Raw genomic sequence first — 20,040 nt, forward strand, 5'->3', positions numbered from 1 at the left:
CAGTTTCCAGTGAACAGTTCCCCAGACAGAGTAGAAGGGCTGATCTTACTTTGGATTGTAATGAAGGAATTCTTGACTCGCGTTTGCAAGAAGTGAGAAACGGATACTATGACCAGAACTAGAGGAGGCCCTGCCTCCGGCCAGGTGGAGGAAAGGGACAACCAGGTTTACTGGACTGTGTGGATTCGATGGCCTGGCACATCAGAGCCACAGGAGTATAAGGCTCTCGTAGACACCGGTGCACAGTGTACCCTGATGCCATCAAGCTATAAAGGGGCAGAACCCATCTGTATTTCTGGAGGGACAGGGGGATCCCAAGAGTTAACTGTAATGGAGGCTGACGTGAGCCTAACTGGGAATGAGTGGCAGAAGCACCCCCATTGTGACTGGCCCAGAGGCTCCGTGCATCCTTGGCATAGACTACCTCAGGAGAGGGTATTTCAAGGACCCAAAAGGGTATCGGTGGGCTTTTGGTATAGCTGCCCTGGAGACGGAGGAAATTAAACAGCTGTCCACCTTGCCTGGTCTCTCGGAGGACCCTTCTGTTGTGGGGTTGCTGAGGGTTGAAGAATAGCAGGTACCAATCGCTACCACAACGGTGCACCGGCGGCAATATCGCACCAACCCAGATTCCCTGATACCCATCCATGAGCTGATTCGTCGACTGGAGAGCCAAGGAGTGATCAGCAAGACTCGCTCACCCTTTAACAGTCCAATATGGCCAGTGCGAAAGTCCAATGGAGAGTGGAGACTAACAGTAGACTACCGTGGCCTGAACGAAGTCACGCCGTCACTGAGTGCTGCCTTGCCGGACATGCTAGAACTCCAATACGAACTGGAGTCAAAGGCAGCCAAGTGGTACGCCACAATTGACATCACTAATGCGTTCTTCTCCATCCCTTTGGCGGCAGAGTGCAGGCCACAGTTTGCTTTCACTTGAAGGGGCGTCCAGTACACCTGGAACCGACTGCCCCGGGGGTGGAAACACAGCCCTACCATTTGCCATGGACTGATCCAGACTGCACTGGAACAGGGTGAAGCTCCTGTGTTGGAAGACCGTGACTGGGGGGGATGATAAACTCCCAGTGAACCCTGAACTTGTTCGAGACTTGCTGCTCCAGCTGGATGTGCATAAGTCTACGGGGCCCAATGGGATTCATCCCAGGGTACTGAAAGAGCTGGCCGATGTCATCGCAGGACCTCTCTCCATTATTTTTAAATGGTCTTGGGAGTCTGGAGAGGTCCCAGTCGACTGGAAGCTGGCAAATGTTGTCCCAATTTTCAAGAAGGGTAAGAAGGAAGACCCCGGTAATTACAGGCCTGTCAGTCTCACTTCAGCGCCTGGTAAAATTATGGAGAAGGCTATTCTGGGAGTTATTGAAAAACACTTGAGAGACAACACAGTCATTGGTCATAGTCAACACCGGTTCATGAGGGGAAAGTCCTGTTTAACTAACTTAATTTCCTTTTATGACAAGGTCACCCATCTAGTTGACCAAGGGAAGCCAGGAGATGTGGTGTTTTTGGATTTTAGCAAAGCTTTTGATACTATCTCTCACAGTATCCTTCTGGATAAACTGTCCAGCATACAGCTAGACAAGTCCATAATACGATGGGTGAGCAATTGGCTGATGGGTTGGGCTCAAAGAGTTGTAGTAAATGGGGTTACATCAGGCTGGCGGCCAGTCACCAGTGGGGTTCCCCAGAGCTCAGTTGTAGGGCCAGTGCTCTTTAATGTTTTTATAAAGGATCTGGACGCAGGAGTCGAATGTACATTAAGTTTGACGACAATACTAATTAGGAGGAGATGTGGACTCCCTCGAAGGTAGAAAGGCCCTACAGAGAGATCTGGACAGACTAGAGAGCTGGGCAATCACCAACCATATGAAATTTAACAAGAGCAAGTGCCGGATTCTCCACCTGGGACAGGGTAAACCTGCTTATACGTACAAATTGGGGGACAAGAGGCTGGAGAGCAGCCCCATGGAAAGAGATCTGGGGGTTTGGGTTGATGGCAAGTTGTACATGAGTCAACAGTGTGCCCTGGCAGCCAAAAGGGCCAACCGTGTCCTGGGGTGCATCAAGCACAGCATAGCTAGCTGGTCGAGGGAGGCAATTGTCCCACTCTACACCGCACTGGTGCGGCCCCACCTCAAGTAGTGTGTGCAGTTTTGGGCGCCTCAATATAAGAAGGACATCAAACTATTAGAGTGTGTCCAGAGGAGGGAGACCAAGATGGTGAAAGATCTTGAGGGCAAGACTTATGAGGAGCGGCTGAGGTCACTTGGTTTGTTCAGCTTGGAGAAGAGAAGGCTGAGGGGTGACCTCATCGCAGTCTACAACTTCCTCAAGAGGGGCAGCAGAGGGGGAGGTGCTGATCTCCTCTCTCTGGTGACCAGCGACAGGACACGAGGAAATGGAATGAAGCTGCATCAGGGGAAGTTCAGATGGGACATTAGGAAAAGGTTCTTCCCTGAGAGGGTGGTCGGTCACTGGAACAGGCTCCCCAGGGAAGTGGTCATGGCACCAAGCCTGTCAGAGTTCAAGGAGTGTCTGGACGACGCTCTTAGTCATATGGTTTAGTTTTAGGTAGTCCTGCAAGGAGCAGGGAGTTGGACTCAATGGGTCCCTTCCAACTTAGAATAGAATCATAGAACCATAGAATCATTAAGGTTGGAAAAGACCTCTAAGGTCATCAAGTCCAACCGTCAATCCAACACACCATGCCCACTACACCATGTCCCCAAGGGCCTCATCTACACGTCTTTTAAATACTTCCAGGGATGGTGACTCCACCACTTCCCTGGGCAGCCTGTTCCAAGGCCTGACCACTCTTTCAGCAAAGAAATTTCTCCTAATGTCCAGCCTAAACCTCCCTTGGCACAACTTGAGGCCATTTCCTCTCGTCCTATCGCTAGTTACTTGGGAGAAGAGACCAACACCCACCTCGCTACAACCTCCTTCCAGGTAGTTGTAGAGCGCGATGAGGTCTCCCCTCAGCCTCCTCTTCTCCAGGCTAAACAACCCCAGTTCTCTCAGCCGCTCAACGATGGCCCAATGCTCCAATCTATCCAGATCCCTCTGCAAGGTCTCTTGTCCCTCGAGAGAGTCAACAGCACCTCCCAGTTTAGTATTGTCAGCAAACTTGCTAATAGTGCATTCAACTCCTGCATCCAGATCACTGATAAATATATTGAACAGAACTGGCCATAGAATTGAGCCCTGAGGAACACCGCTAGTGACTGGTCTCCAGCCAGATGTAGGACCATTCACTACAACCCTTTGAGCCCTGCCCTTCAGCCAGTTCTTCACCCAGCACACCATGTACCTGTTCATCTCACAGTTGGACAACTTGTCCAGAAGGGTGCTGTGAGGGACAGTATCAAAAGCCTTACTAAAATCCAGAAAAAACTAATTCCCCCCACAGAGGGGTCCTGCTGTAACATCCACTAGCTCCTTCAGTACTCTACAGTTCCCTTTGTGAACCCATGTTGACTGTGCCTGAGGATTGTATTGTTCTTTAAATTTCTTTCAATAGCACCCAGTATAATCTTCTCCATAATTTGTCCAGGTACTGAGGTTAGACTAACAGGTCTGTAGTTTCCTGGGTCTTCCCTCACGCCCTTCTTGTAAATTGGAATAACATTGGCTTGCTTCCAGGCAGCGGGGACCTCCCCAGACTCCCAAGACCTTTGGTAGATGATTGAGAGGGGTCCTGCTGTAACATCCGCCAACTCCTTCAGTACTCTGGGATGAATCCCATCAGGCCCCATGGACTCATGAACATTCGGCTGATACAGCTGGTCCCTTACCATCTCAGTGTCCACAAATGGAAAGTCACTGTTCCCGCAGTCGTGGTCCTCCGACTCAGAGGGCCAGGCAGCCCAAGGTCTTTCAGTATTATTAAAGACTGAGGCCAAAAAAGCATTGAATGCCTCTGCCTTTTCTTCATCCCTATTTGTCAGGTGACCATCTTCAACAAGTATCAGTCCTTGTATTCTTTAGACCTCCTCTTGCTATTAACGTACTTAAAAAAGCCCTTCTTCTTGTCTGACACAACACTGGCCGGTTTCAACTCTAGTTGAGCTTTGGGCTTTTGTGTCTTCTCCCTGCATATGCGAACCACGGCTCTGTAATCTTCCTGCAAAGCCTGACCTCGCTTCCAGAGATCATGCAATTTCTTTTTCCTCCTGAGTTCCAAGAGGAGTTCCCTGTTCAGCCAAGCTGGTCTTCTGCCCTGCTTGCTTGCCTTTTGACACAATGGGATTGCCTGCTCCTGTGCTTTTAAAAGGTGGTTCTTAAAAACTAACCAGCTCTCATGGACCCTCAAAAGCCCTCAAAAGCAGATTCCCAGGGGACACTGCTAACTGGCTCCCTGAGTAGCTTAAAGTTTGCTCTCTTGAAATCCGGGGTAGCAACTCTGCTGACCTTTTTTTCTCATTACACCGAAAATTTTAAACTCTACCATTTTGTGATCACTGTGGCCTAGACAGCCTCCTACCATCACATCCCACACGAGTCCTTCTCTATTCACAAATAACAAGTCTAGGAGGACATCTTTCCTAGTTGGCTCACTGAGTACTTGTGACAAGAAGTTATCTTCCACATACTTCAGGAATTTCCCAGACTTGCTTGTCACAGCAGTATGGTATTCCCAGCTGATGTCTGGGAAGTTGAAGTCTCCCATAAAGACAAGGGCTACCGATCCAGAGATTTCTCCTAATTGCCTATAGAATAACTCATCAGTGCTATCATCCTGGCTGGGCGATCAGTAGTAGACACTCACAACAACATCTGCTTTGTTTTCCATCCCCCTAATCCTCACCCAGAGGCTCTCCACCACATCATCCCTAACTGTAAGGGCTGTACAGTCAAACCTCTCCCTTACATACAGTGCAACTCCTCCACCTCGCCTGCCCTACCTATCCCTCCTGAACAGCCTGTAGCCCTCCATCCCAGCACTCCTGTCGTGGGACTCATTCCACCAAGTCTCACTAATACTAAAGACATCATAGCTCTGGGAATGGACCAATGCTTCCAGTTCGTCCTGTTTGTTCCTTATGCTGCATGTGTTGGTGTACAAGCGTTTCAGATGTGCTCCTAAACACTCAGTGCTCCCTGGAGCAGTGTAAATGCTCACATTAGCATTGCCACCCTCAGGCAGTGCCATGCCATCCCTTGGCTTACCTTTGGCTCTCCTGATGGTATCCCCTTCCCCCATCGAGTCTAGTAAATGTTATTTCCTCACTCTTCTTTTAGCCATATTTAAAGCTATAACCCTAATCCAACACTATGAACTACCTTAACTTTAAAATTGACCTTCAGATTCAGATCCATGATTTCTGCTATTTGAATTATTGGTGGAAATGATAATGTGTTTGAACTTTCAGTTTTTGGTTTCCCCTCCTTTTTGTGGGTATCTTTGGTATCTGCTGACACAACAGTGATATACAAACTCAAGATTCTTAGATTCTTTCCCTGATTAGAGCATTCTGTAGGAATCATTAGCCCTTTCATCCTCTGGATCTGTTTTATCCTGCAGCTCTTTCCTAGGTGGCTATATTACTTCATCATTCACATTTTTATGGTATTGAAACAATCAGATCAAGAACGTGAAATCATCAGTTAATAAGAATAAGCGCTGTTCTAGAACTCTGAAAATAAGCTTTTAGCACAGTGGATGATTGCAGGATCAAAGAGACATTTATCCCCCATATGGACTTTCACTGGAGACAAGAGCATGGCTGCCATGAACCATAGAATCAATTGCATGTCTTCTTCAGTGACAACCAATTGTCTGCTGCCAGAAACTAATTGCATGGATTCATATTCATCCCAATGAATTCAAGAGTCTCCCCTCAATCTAATAGATGCCAGAAAGACTGGGGTCTGGATTATGTTGAGTCAAAATACTCCAAGACTCTCAAATATATTCATTTATAGATAAGGAGACAAATTTAACAGGTGCTAGAGGCTTTACTGAGAGAATATGAAAGTTATTTTAATTGTACTAAGGAAAAATTCTATAATATTTTTAATAACCAGTTGAGGAAAAGAATTCTTAATTGTTTTGAGAGGTCCCTGTGGTGCTGCTAGTTGAAAGGGTGAAATACTCCAGGAGTGTTTTATGTTTGACTGCCACATATTTTAAGTTTAACAAAATACACTTAGAGTTCAATCCTGCTGAAGCTGATGTCTGTTCCTCAACTCCTACATTTTGCCAGTGGCAGCAGGAAGAGATTGATGAGGGATTGTGAGGATTGAACCTGTATCCCAAAATTGCTTAGGGACACCTCTCCCTGCGCTCTTCAGGTACATATCTTTGAAGCTATAACTTTTAAGTCAGAAGAATGCACTCTTAATTTTTAAATATAACGCCAGATTTTGAAGATGGAATGCTGGCATCTGAATTTTTAATCTTACCTGGCCTCTTTGAGTCTCACAATTGCAAAGATAACTCAAGTGATAAATTTTCAAGTTTAAGGAGGCAAAATTCAGGTACTTCGGGAAAAACTGAAAAGACAGTGAGACTGAGTTGAATGCAGCAGCAACCTCAGGTGTACTAGCTTGTGTAACACTGCTTGAACAACATCATGGTAATTCCTGAGGGCAAATGCTTTCCCTTGCACTGGTCTAAGATGATCATAGAATCATAGAATCATTAAGGTTGGAAAAGACCTCTAAGATCATCGAGTCCAACCATCAACCCAACACCACCATACCCACTACACCATGTCCCTAAGCGCCTCATCTACACATCTTTTAAAAACTTCCAGGGATGGTGACTCAACCACTTCCCTGGGCAGCCTGTTCCAAGGCCTGACCACTCTTTCAGTAAAGAAATTTCTCCTAATGTCCAGCCTCAAACTCCCTTGGCACAACTTGAGGCCATTTCCTCTCGTCCTATCGCTAGTTACTTGGGAGAAGAGACCAACACCCACCTCACTACAACGTCCTTTCAGGTAGTTGTAGAGCACGATGAGGTCTCCCCTCAGCCTCCTCTTCTCCAGACTAAACAACCCCAGTTCCCTCAGCCGTTCCTCATAAGACTTGTGCTCCAGGCCCTTCACCAGCTTCGTTGCCCTTCTCTGGACACGCTCCAGCACCTCCATGTCCTTCTTGTACTGAGGGGCCCAAAACTGAACACAGTATTCGAGGTGCGGCCTCACCAGTGCTGAGTACAGGGGCACGATCACCTCCCTGCTCCTGCTGGCCACACTATTTCTAATACAGGCCAGGATGCCGTTGGCCTTCTTGGCCACCTGGGCACGCTGCCGGCTCATGTTCAGCCGGCTGTCAACCAGCACCCCCAGGTCCTTTTCCTCTGGGCAGCTTTCCAGCCACTCTTCCCCAAGCCTGTAGCGTTGCATGGGGTTGTTGTGACCCAAGTGCAGGACCCGGCACTTGGCCTTGTTGAACCTCATACACTTGGCCTCAGCCCATCGATCCAGCCTGTCCAGGTCCCTCTGCAGAGCCTTCCTACCCTCGAGCAGATCAACACTCCTGCCCAACTTGGTGTCGTCTGCAAACTTACTGAGGGAGCACTCGATCCCCTCATCCAGATCATTGATAAAGATATTGAACAGGACTGGCCCCAGTACTGAGCCCTGGGGAACACCGCTCGTGACCGGCCGCCAACTGGATTTAACTCCGTTGACCACAACTCTCTGGGCCCGGCCGTCCAGCCAGTTTTTTACCCAGCGAAGAGTGTACCTGTCTAGGCCGTGAGCCGCCAGCTTCTCTAGGAGAATGCCGTGGGAGACAGTATCAAAGGCCTTACTGAAGTCCAGGTAGACCACATCCACAGCCTTTCCCTCATCCACTAGGCGGGTCACCTGGTCATAGAAGGAGATCAGGTTGGTCAAGCAGGACCTGCCTTCCATGAACCCGTGCTGGCTGGGCCTGATCCCCTGGTTGTCCTGGACATGGCTCGTGAGCGCCCTCAAAACGAACCGCTCCATGATCTTCCCCGGCACCGAGGTCAGGCTGACCGGCCTGTAGTTCCCCGGATCCTCCTTCCGGCCCTTCTTGTAGATGGGCGTCACATTGGCAAGCCTCCAGTCGTCCGGGACCTCCCCTGTTAACCAGGATGACTGGTAAATGATGGAGAGTGGCTCGGCAAGCTCCTCCACCAGCTCCCTCAGTACCCTCGGGTGGATCCCATCTGGCCCCATAGACTTGTGAACGTCCAGGTGGCATAGCAGGTCATTAACTGCTTCCTCTTGGATTATGGGGGGTTTATCCTGCTCGCCGTCCCTGTCTTCCAGCTCAGGGGGCTGAGTACCCTCAGGATAACCGCTCTGACTACTAAAGACTGAGGCAAAGAAGGCGTTAAGTACCTCAGCCTTATCCTCGTCCTTGGTGGCGACGTTCCCCCCCGCATCCAATAGAGGATGGAGATTCTCCTTGGCTCTCCTTTTGTCATTAATATACTTGTAAAAGCATTTTTTGTTGTCTCTCACGACAGTGGCCAGGTTGAGTTCTAGCCGGGCTTTTGCCTTTCTAATTTCCTCTCTGCACGACCTAACGAGATCCCTGTACTCTTCTTGACTTGCTTGCCCCTTCTTCCACAAGTGATAAACTCTCCTTTTTTTCCTGAGTCCCAGCCAGAGCTCCCCATTCAGCCAGGCCGGTCGTCTTCCCCGCCCTTTTTTCTTGCGGCACATGGGGACAGCCCGCTCCTGCGCCTTTAAGACTTCCTTCTTGAAGAACGTCCAGCCTTCCTGGACCCCTTTGCCCTTCAGGACTGTCTCCCAAGGGACCCTCTCGGCCAGTGTCCTGAGCAGGCCAAAGTCCGCCCTCCGGAAGTCCATGGTAGCGGTTTTGCTGGCCCCCCTCCTTACTTCACCAAGTATCGAGAATTCTATCATTTCATGGTCGCTAAGCCCAAGCCGGCCTCCGACCACCACATCTCCCACCAGTCCTTCTCTGTTTGTGAACAGCAGGTCAAGCGAGGCACCTCCCCTAGTAGGCTCGCTTACCAACTGTGCCAGGAAGTTATCTTCCACACCCTCCAGGAACCTCCTCGACTGTTTCCTCTCTGCTGTGTGGTATTTCCCGCAGATGGCCGGAAAGTTGAAGTCCCCCACGAGAACAAGGGCTAGCGACTGGGAGACTTCTGCCAGCCTCTGGTAGAATATTTTGTCTGCCTCCTCATCCTGGCTAGGTGGTCTATAACAGACCCCCAGCAGGATATCTGCCTTGTTGGCCTTCCCCCTCATCCTCACCCACAAGCACTCGACCTCGTCACCACTACCATTGAGCTCTAGACAGTCGAAGCACTCCCTGACATACAGGGCTACCCCACCGCCCCTCCTTCCTCGCCTGTCCCTTCTGAAGAGCTTATAGCCATCCATTGCAGCACTCCAATCGTGAGACTCATCCCACCATGTTTCCGTGATGGCGACTAAGTCATAGCTACCCCGCTGCACAATGGCTTCCAGCTCCTCCTGTTTGCCACCCATGCTGCGTGCATTGGTATAGAGGCACTTGAGCTGGGCTGCCGATTTCTCCCCCAACATTGGCGTGCGGTCCCTAGGCTCTTCTCTAGTGAGACTGGTTTTATCCCCTTCCCCCTTCGAACCTAGTTTAAAGCCCTCTTGATGAGCCCCGCCAACTCATGCGCGAGAATCCTTTTCCCCCTGTGAGACAGCTGAACTCCGTCTGTCGCCAGCAGGCCCGGTGCCATGTAAACCTCCCCGTGGTCAAAGAAGCCAAAATTCTGCCGATGGCACCAGCCCCTGAGCCACGTGTTGATCCGATGAGTTTTCCTGTTCCCTTCAGTGTTCCTCCCTGCCACTGAAGGGATCGAGGAAAACACTACCTGTGCTCCCGATCCTCCCACCAGTCGCCCCAGCGCCCTGAAGTCCCTTTTGGTCCCTTCGGGACTTCTCTCTGCAACCTCCTCACTGCCAGCCTGTATAACCAGTAGAGGGTAGTAAGCGGAGGCCTGCACGAGACTAGGGAGCTTCCTAGTAATGTCCTTCACCCGGGCCCCAGGGAGGCAGCAGACTTGAGATATTCTATGGTTCTATGATTCTACTGGATAGACTGAGCATCTAAGGACAGTTACTGGAGGGCTCCAGTGTGTGTGTGTGTGTGTGTGTGCGTGTGTCGGGGGGGGTGGGGTGGGTGGGGTGTCAGTACCAGCAACTGGAGTGGGGCTGTGGCCTTGGGGGCTTGTATGTTCAGGTGCCAGCAACTGGGGAACCTGGGATCCAGGGGCAGACTGAGTGTCTGAGCCCAGTTGCTGGAGGGGTCCACCTTGTATATATGTATATATATTCTCACTAGTGGACTTCCATCCTGTCGTGGTTTAACCCGGCAGGCAGCCAAATACCACGCAGCTGCTCACTCACTCCCCCCCTCACAGTGGGACGGGGAGAGAATCGGAAGGGTAAGAGTGAGAAAAACTGATGGGTTGAGAAAAAGACAGTTTAATAGAACAGAAAAGGGAAAATAATAATAATAATGATAGAATATACAAAATGAGTGATGCACAATGCAATTGCTCACCACCCGCGCTGACCGATAACCAAGTAGCGATTGCTACTTCCTGGATCATGCCTACCATTCATATACTGAGCATGACATCACATGGTATGGAATACCCCATTGGCCAGATGACCAGCTGTCCTGGCTGTGCTCCCTCCCATCCTCTTGTGCGCTTGGTAGAGCATGGAAGCTGTCCTTGACTAGGAGGGCACTTAGCAACAACTGAAAACATCAGTGTGTTATCAACATTCTCCTCATACTAAATCCAAAACACAGCACTAGGAAGAAATTTAACTCTATCCCAGCCGAAACCAGGACACATCCTGGTCAGCCAGAGAGGGGAACAGGATGAGGCCTTTGGTGCTGTTTGTGTTTCTGAGTGCTGTGTTTTTTGTTTGTGTTGATCTGTGTGGTCAGCTCTGTGTGTGTGTGTGTGTGTGTACATATATATACATATGTATTGTGTATATGGGTGCCTATTGGGAATACATTCTCAGCCTTTCTACTGACTGGACCTGGTGACATGGAGCTGCAGCAACCTTGCCTCTATTGGGCTATTGGATTCATCAACTACTAACAGTCTTTCTTTTGGTTTGTGATATGGAAGGTATTTTCAAACACAAAATGACTAGATTCTTGCTAAAAAAGATTTGGCTTTGTTGCACAGTGCCTTAGGGGTCTTGGCCTTTTGTATTGCTAAGGGACTTCTATATGCAACTCCGTAGCCTGCTTTCTACTCTCAGCACTGTAACCTTTCACCCAAAGTGCTGTGGCAGTCATTTTCATGTTGTTCTCTTGGTGTTTGTTAGGTTATGTGATAAAAGCTCGTCTGCACACCCGTAAAGGAGCACAGAGAGGCAATGGCTGCGGGGGCGCAGGGCAGGGGGAGAGGAAGCCCAAATAATACTCTGCCCAGGCTCCTTCCAGGCTCATCACAGGACCCATCAGCAATCAAAGGCCCATCTCCAAAAGCCTAGAGGAGCATGGAAACCCAAAGGCAGGTGGGGAGGGAACCTAAATTACAGACTCAGAGGAAGGGACACACTGTCTGGGCCCCTCCCAGAGCTGTCCCAGAAGAGCCTCAGTCCCATGGTCTAGGTGTGACACCCATAAAGATGAGTCAACGGGAGCAGCTTTGGGACTGAAGGGGGGTTACTGCCTAGGGGTATGGGATGCATTATGGGATGGAGGAGAAGAGCATTTCAGGATTGCACAGGACTTATTATGGGAAGCTTAGGGGATGAACCAAAGGTGGGGAAAGGGATAGATCTAGGTGATTAGGGGAGGAACAAGCATAGGAAAATAGAGGGGTAAGGGGATAAAGAGAGCCCATCGTGTGTAAATAGTTTGCTGGTCAGTACGCTTGTCTGGCCTTGCTCTGCACCTAGTCAGTGCAGTCTTCCCTGTCCTCTTCTTATATTCATTTCTAACTCTTTTCCTGGGTGAGGGACTCTCTATTCTGTGTGCATGTGTGTGTATGGGGGTCTGAGTGCCAGATACTTCAGAACCTGTGATACATGACTGTTTAGAAACCATGGAAGCTGTCTATTCCAGTCGACCGGACCTGAAAGAAGAACCACTGGAGGACGCTGAGGACTCATGGTTCACAGACGGGAGCAGCTTTGTGAAGCAAGGAGAACGTAAGGCTGGGTATGCTGTAACTACCACCCATAAGGTAATAGAAACTAAATCTTTACCTGTCAGGACATCTGCACAGAAGGCCGAAATAATTGCTTTGACTCGAGCCCTAGAATTATCAAAAGGGAAGAAAATTAATATATGGACTGATTCTAAATATGCTTTTGGAGCGGTGCATGCCCACGGACCCATTTGGAAAGAACGAGGATTACTCACAGCCCAAGGAAAACAGATAAAACATGCAAAAGAAATTTTACAGCTCCTAGAAGCTGTAAAATTGCCAGAGAAAGTGGCTATTATGCATTGCAGAGGACACCAAAAAGGTAACACTGAACAGGAAATTGGAAATAAATTGGCAGATCATGAGGCCAGACAAGCCACCAGAAAGGACGGAAGTTGAGGCATTGGCTTTGATTCCAGACGGTAAATTTCAAGTATTAAAATTAAATTTAGGCTCTGAAAGATATTCAAAGGAAGATAAGAATTTGATTGACAATTTAGGAGGGAAAGAAAAAGACGATGGATGGGTATATACACCAGATGGACGTATTATAATACCCTCCAGAATATTGTGGAAACTAATTTCAGATGAGCACAGCAAAACTCATTGGGGAGCAGATGCTTTGTACAAGGATCTAAACAAAAGAATAGTAGGTCACAATTTGTATACTGTGGTGAAACAAGTAACGCAGCAGTGTGAAATTTGTTTGAAAAATAACCCTAACACAACCAATAGGGTACAGGTAGGGACAAATGGAAAGGGTAACATCCCAGGGCAACAATGGCAAATAGACTTTTCCGAACTCCCAAGAAAAGGGGGGTATCGGTACTTGTTAGTGTTAACAGACACATTCTCAGGTTGGCCAGAAGCTTTCCCTTGCAGAACAAACAAAGCTTGAGGAGTCATCCGAGTATTGCTGAATGAAATCGTACCTCGATTTGGAATACCAGCAGTAATATCATCAGATAGAGGTACTCACTTTTGCGCACAAATAGTTCAACAACTTAGCAAAATGCTAGGGATTGAGTGGCAGTTACATACACCACATCGACCCCAAGCAAGTGGGCAGGTTGAGAAGATGAATCATTTGATAAAACAACAACTAGCCAAAATTTGTCAAGAAACTAATCTATATTGGTATCAAGTGCTTCCACTTGCGTTGCTTAGGATCAGAACAAAACCAAGAACTAAGGAAAGCATAAGTCCTTTTGAAATTCTGTTTGGAAGGTCATACCAATTGCAATATAGAGGAGAAGATTTGAATCAGTTAGGAGAAGGATATCTGCAACAATATATGATCGCTCTAGGAAAACAATTGGGCCAAATAGAAAAAGTTGTCTTAGGAACCAGAGCTAGGGGCCTAGACCAACCGGTTCACCCTTTTAAGCCAGGGGATTGGGTTTATGTCAAAGTTTTTGCAGGTCAACCGTTGGAAGAAAAGTGGAAGGGACCGTTCCAGGTGTTGCTGACGACCTTTACTGCAATCAAGATCAAGGAGCAGACACCCTGGATACACCATACTCGTGTGAAGAAAGCTCCCCCTGGAGAATGGACTTCTGAGAGGACAGGACCATTAAAGTTGAAACTCTCTCGAATGCAGTAAATTACACTTGGGACTTTGACGTATTATACACTGATATTAGCTTTTGAGTAAGGAATGAAAACACTAAGAGACTTGATATTCCATTGTTGCTTTTGGATAGAATTACTCCATGAGGGGTCAGGGAATCCATGGAAAGGAAACCTACATATAGACTTGTTACAAAGAACAGTCCAGGTCGCTAATAAGTCAGATTGTCGGGCCTGTACTCATTTTCCGGAGCATTCAAAGAAGGGAGTTCCCTTAAGTGGAATCCCTATACCAGCTAGTATATCTTGGAACACTCTGTGGGTAAACACCTCTTTTAACGTAAGTAGGAAAATGAAACAACAGGAATGGATAATTGAAACCCCAACTCCAGAACAAAAATATTGTACAAATATTGTACAAAAACATTGTACAAAAATATTGTACAAAAATATTGTATTGGGGGTGGGGGGAGTGAGTGAGCGGCTGCGTGGTATTTGGCTGCCTGCCAGGTTAAACCACGACAATGTGTACAATGGTGTAGCCCCCCCCAGAGGAATGGACAAAATCAGGTGCCTAACAAAGACTGACTTTGTTGGAAATTATTCTGATTGTAGTAAGACCATAAATATCGGAGGTTTAAGACCTTTTGAATCTTTTGAATGGCCGGTACCTGAAGGAAGAGGTTGGTATTGGATTTGTGGAAACAAGGCCCGTAAGGTCTTGCCACCAAATTGGTCAGGGATATGTGCTTTGGGAGCAGTAGTACCACACATTACTGTGGTTGAGAAATTAGAATCTAAAATGTGGCTAAGAACATATCTTCAAAGAAGTAAGAGAAGTGGAAATAACCCATTAGTAGAGAGACCCACCGGGTTCCATTCTTTTGCACGATGGTTTCTCCCATGCTTAGGAGTTGGTGAACTAGAGAAAGCTATAGTAAATATATCTGCTATGGTTGAGAAAATTGGGAACGAAACCTATGACGCTATAAAGGCCTTGCAGGAAGAAGTGTCTGAATTGGCAGAAATAAGCCTCCAGAATAGAATGGCTTTGGGCATGATGTTAACCTCTCAAGGAGGAGTATGCACAATGCTAAACACAAGCTGTTGTGTATACGTAGATCAAAGTGGTAGAATTTCTACTGATTTAGAAGAAATTTGGAAACAGACAAAATTGCTCCATGAAATACAGAAAGATGACACTTCATATGGACTTGGGGAAACATTCAAATGGTTAACTTCATGGATTCCTGACTTTAGTCAATGGGTGAAAAAGTTGTTAGGTATTCTCATGATTGTTATATTGGGTTTTGTTTGCATATATGTAATAATACAGTGTTTTTGGAAATGTTGTTCTGTAATTGGAAACCAAAGTTCTGAGAGGGTGAGACTAATATAAGAAGAACTACAGTGAAGTTCTCCTTCTATGGTCTCAAAGGAGCTTAATTTATTGAAGGATATAGCTTTAACTATATATCCTCAAAAGAAAAGGAGGGATTGATAGGGAGTAACATCATAAGTCTCAAAGGGGGAATTGATATAGTGGATATAGTTTGTTAAGATTTGTTGTTTAAAAGTTAGGTAACTAACAGGTGGTGTGTTTGTAGGTATGTAGGTAAATTGTGTATCTTGGAAGCATTGTTAGACTCCAGTGAGCAGTAACCATGGAAACGGAACAACCTTATAAGGAAGGAAAGGAACAGTGAAGAGACATGAGATTCTTTGGTTGAAATGATGTAGATGGTTAGCTCTGACTACTAAAGACTGAGGCAAAGAAGGCGTTAAGTACCTCAGCCTTATCCTCGTCCTTGGTGGCGACGTTCCCCCCCGCATCCAATAGAGGATGGAGATTCTCCTTGGCTCTCCTTTTGTCATTAACATACTTGTAAAAGCATTTTTTGTTGTCTCTCACGACAGTGGCCAGGTTGAGTTCTAGCTGGGCTTTTGCCTTTCTAATTTCCTCTCTGCACGACCTAACGAGATCCCTGTACTCTTCCTGAGTTGCCTGCCCCTTCTTCCACAAGTGATAAACTCTCCTTTTTTCCCTGAGTCCCAGCCAGAGCTCCCCATTCAGCCAGGCCGGTTGTCTTCCCCACCCGTTCTTCTTATGGCACACAGGGACAGCCCGCTCCTGCGCCTTTAAGACTTCCTTCTTGAAGAACGTCCAGCCTTCCTGGACCCCTTTGCCCTTCAGGACTGTCTCCCAAGGGACCCTCTCGACCAGTGTCCTGAGCAGGCCAAAGTCCGCCCTCCGGAAGTCCATGGTAGCGGTTTTGCTGGCCCCCCTCCTTACTTCACCAAGTATCGAGAATTCTATCATTTCATGGTCGCTAAGCCCAAGCCGGCCTCCGACCACCACATCTCCCACCAGTCCTTCTCTGTTTGTGAACAGCAGGTCAAGTGAGGCACCTCCCCTAGTGGGCTCGCTTACCAGCTGTGCCAGGAAGTTATCTTCCACACCCTCCAGGAACCTCCTCGACTGTTTCCTCTCTGCCGTGTGGTATTTCCCGCAGATGGCCGGAAAGTTGAAGTCCCCCACGAGAACAAGGGCTAGCGACTGGGAGACTTCTGCCAGCCTCTGGTAGAATATTTCGTCTGCCTCCTCGTCCTGGTTAGGTGGTCTATAACAGACCACCTATGATGTTTATCCCACCTTAACTTCCCCTGGTAATTTACTGAGATAAGCAGCCTTACTATAAGCCTCTTTTTTTACAGGGTGAGTTTACTATAGGGAAATTAGCATCAGTGGAGCTTCACTAGTGCAAGCATTTCTGCTGTAGAAGAGTGTGTTATGTGGTAAGGACAACTGCTTAAGAGAAACTTAACTACTACCCGCTTACTGTTTCACCAGAGCTGGTGAAGAATGGACTGTCCAGCTTATTAATAGCCAGAATTACAGCAACTACATCTTTGCCATTCAAGATGGGTGTTGCAGGGATACTTTTTGTGGTATAGTCTGTGAGCTCATCAACAAATGGGCTGAACTGGGCACACTGTTCAAAGGAGAAGTTCCAAATTAAGCATTATGCACAATGTCTACAATCTTAAAACTAAACCAAAGACCTCTGGGCTCAAGCTGCTTAAAGGAAGTTTTGCCTAAAGAATGCTTGGGGAGGGGAAAGGGGATTAGCAGAAAAACTGGACAAAGCAGAGGTAATAAAACTAGTATCACGAGACCTGGCTGTGATTTCCTATGCCTGCAACACATGCACTTTTTTTTTTCTAATTTTTTTGTAAAGATCTTGCAAATCATAAGCTTTTATATGCCAAAAATCTGTCAGAACCAGTAGTCACTTCCTTAACAATGGGCTATTCCTAATCACCATCTCCTTCACGTGCCACAAAATTGCTTCCAAGAGAACTTGCTCCATGATTTTCCTAGGAACCGAAAGCAGGCTGACCAGCCTATAGTCTCCCAGATCATCCTTCTTGTTGTCAGGCAGCAGCAAGGGCAGGCTGCTCTGCAAGGGAAGATGAGCTGAGCATGATAACAAGGAAGACAGAGGCAATCACCTCACCAACAAGGGCCCAGTTCATAAGGAAAACAAGCAGAGCAAGTCCAGTAACGGTAACCAGATTCACCTTAGAGCCCAGATTGACAGACAAGTCCATAGTGATAAGGCAGGTCTGAGGTCAATATGGGAAGTCAGTCTGCAGGTCTGGGTCAGGGTATGGACCAAAAAAGGTACATAGCCAGGCATAGGCATGGCTGCAACACAGTTGAAACTAACTCAGGTGAAGGCCAAGGCCAAAAGGATCAGTTTTTAAAATAAAAAAAAAAGCAACTCCCAAGCAAAGGAGGGGGAGCCATCACAGAGGCTTCTTCCAGCTCTTTCTTCACAAAAATTTCTTATCAGCAAGTGAGCTGGCCTTGAGTGTGGCAGCTGAATTCCTAGGGGCAGGGGTGTACTTAAGGCCTTGACAGCAGTCTCCCCTCTAAACAAGGTGTGCCCTCACATTTTACAAAGGCCGTTAGTCCAACTTACTATGAAATGTCTTGATTTTAGCTGGATCATGCTCATTGTCCACTGGTTCCCAGGCCAGGTCAGGAGTCACCATGGGGTTACTTCAGGGCACCATGCAGCTCTGTGGGTCTTAGCTGGAAGAACCAGGGATCAGTCCCCAGTTGCTGTGGGGCTATACAGATGCTGCCATGGGGTCACTACAGAATCCAAATGGGGGTGGGTGGGAAAAGCAAGCTGCCACTGAGGAGCTGCCTTCCTGCTTCCACCTATGTATACTGCCTTTTTGCATTGGAATTCTGAGTTCCCTGTTTAGCCAAAGCAGTCTCCTGATACATCTACTCCTTTTTCTGAGTATCAGGATGGACCATTCTTGCACTTGAAAGAGGTTGTCCTTGAACATCTCCCAACTCTTTTGAGCTCCTTTATCCTTCAGAGCTGCCTCCCACAGGCTCCCATCTACTAATCTTCACCACAGTGTCAGATAAGCTTTCAGCTACAATAACTTCTGTTTGGGGTAGAATATGCTGAGTCTCGAGTATAGGGGCCTCTGAGCATATTCAATAGACTGCATCCAAATCAATAATCACTCTCAAGTGCACCTACTCCCCATACCTCAGCCCCACTGCTGGTCTCTTTTCTGCCAGGGGTAGACCAAGCATTCAGACTCTGCATCTTTTGAAGAAACTGCCATAATAGTAGCAATGCCTGAAAGTGCTAGACTTGAGTGCAGCACTGGGCTCACAGCTCTGAAACTCTTCAGTATACTGGGTGAAATATTTCAACAGACAGGTTAAAAAAAAAAAGTTTCTATCTTCTAGCACATCCTTTGCATAAGAATGGTTGCAATACCAAACCAATGTTTTGGTGTGCTCCCTGTTAGACTGGGAAGCTTTTGCTGAAGCTTTTGGATACACTGATGTTGAACACTGAGTGGACAGATAAACAGATGGCCTTTTTGTAACAAGCAAAGAGTAGATGGAATAATCCCAAATTCCAGATTTGGGTCACATGGATTTTAGTTTTTATAATTCCAATTAGAACAAGCAGATTGTAATTGTTGCCATGCAGATTTACATGATTCAACCAGGGAGCATGACGGCCAAATATTCTCATGAATGCATAAGAATATAACATAAGGATTCCTTGTATCCTTCATAGTATTCAGTGTTATTTGAAAGGGGTTGTTTGGCCAAGGTTTGTCTCTTTCTACTTCTTACAAAGTTCACCTGTACACAAGCTACAGCTAACCTACTTGCTCTAAAGACTAGTTTGGGTTTTTTTTTTCTCATAAAATTGCCCCCAAAGGTCCTTGGTCCAGATTGCATTAGACAGCAAATATTTTCAAATAGCTTTGGTGTTGGAAAACTCTTGACTCTTTATAAAAAGGTTTCTGCTCTCTTTGCTGATTACTCATGGAATATAAGTGCGTGGAAAAAATTTCATGCACCTTCAATGCAGGTCTGACTGCAGCAGGTACTTGGCTCTCTTCTCCGCTGCACCAGAAGAGGGTGATTTTTGTTTGTTTGTTTGTTGGGGTTTTTTTGGTGAGGTTTTTTGGAGTGTGTGTGTTTTGTTTTTTTTAAATACTGAGACAGGGTAAGGTGTGACACTGCGCATATTTGCAATGCATTAACATCTGCTGTAATTCAATGTGCTTAGATCCACCTCACTCTAAATGAAATTAAGAGCTGCTGGCAGACTGACAATTGCTGCTTCAGTTTGACTTCATATAGCTGTTATACTGCATGAAATTTGTAAAAGCCCTGAGATATTCTGCCTTCTTCTGACACCACCTCCCCACGCCCAATACTAAATGCACGTGAGCCTTTCTGCTACTGAGTGGATAAACAGCAGACCTACCTTGCTGACATCCTTGATGTTCATGGTTTTTCTTAGTTTGAGCAACATAACCTACAATGCCTAAGTCCAAGGGATAGATAATCTCACAGTTTGAGGGGGACCAAGCATTCCTCAAGGGTGCTTCCCTCCTGGATGTTGAAAAGCCTTGTAGCCAATTCATATGTGCCATTTCTCTACCTGTACATGAAAAGGCTGCAGCAGTCAGCATGGATGAGTGCACTGATTCTTCTCAGGGTCTTGAAAATGACTTTCTCCATTTTGATGCTTTCTTGCATGTCTTCAATCAGCTCAAAAAGGATGTCACTTTCATTTCCATCCCAAGACTCCATTCTCATCTTCTTAAACTACTGCTTGGCAAAAACAGGGTTGCCATCAAGAAACTTTTCCACATGATCTTCACTAATGCTCATTGCAATTGATAGGGAGTAACATCATAAGTCTCAAAGGAGGAACTGATATAGTGGATATAGTTTGTTAAGATTTGTTGTTTAAAAGTTAGGTAACTAACAGGTG

The 20,040-nt window shown here is 46.8% G+C and overlaps 1 protein-coding gene and 1 pseudogene across 1 annotated transcript in view; both read right to left on the minus strand.

The window, feature by feature from the left end:
• The window catches only part of LOC142074915 (amyloid-beta A4 precursor protein-binding family A member 1-like), a 278,116-nt gene that overhangs the window by 206,260 nt on the left and 51,816 nt on the right, over positions 1-20,040 (minus strand). The gene's annotated exons all lie outside the window — the stretch shown is intronic.
• LOC142075001 (rod cGMP-specific 3',5'-cyclic phosphodiesterase subunit beta-like) lies at positions 1,798-19,856 on the minus strand (annotated as a pseudogene).

Source organism: Calonectris borealis, chromosome W (genome assembly GCF_964195595.1).
Source record: "Calonectris borealis chromosome W, bCalBor7.hap1.2, whole genome shotgun sequence".
Classification (NCBI taxonomy): domain Eukaryota; kingdom Metazoa; phylum Chordata; class Aves; order Procellariiformes; family Procellariidae; genus Calonectris; species Calonectris borealis.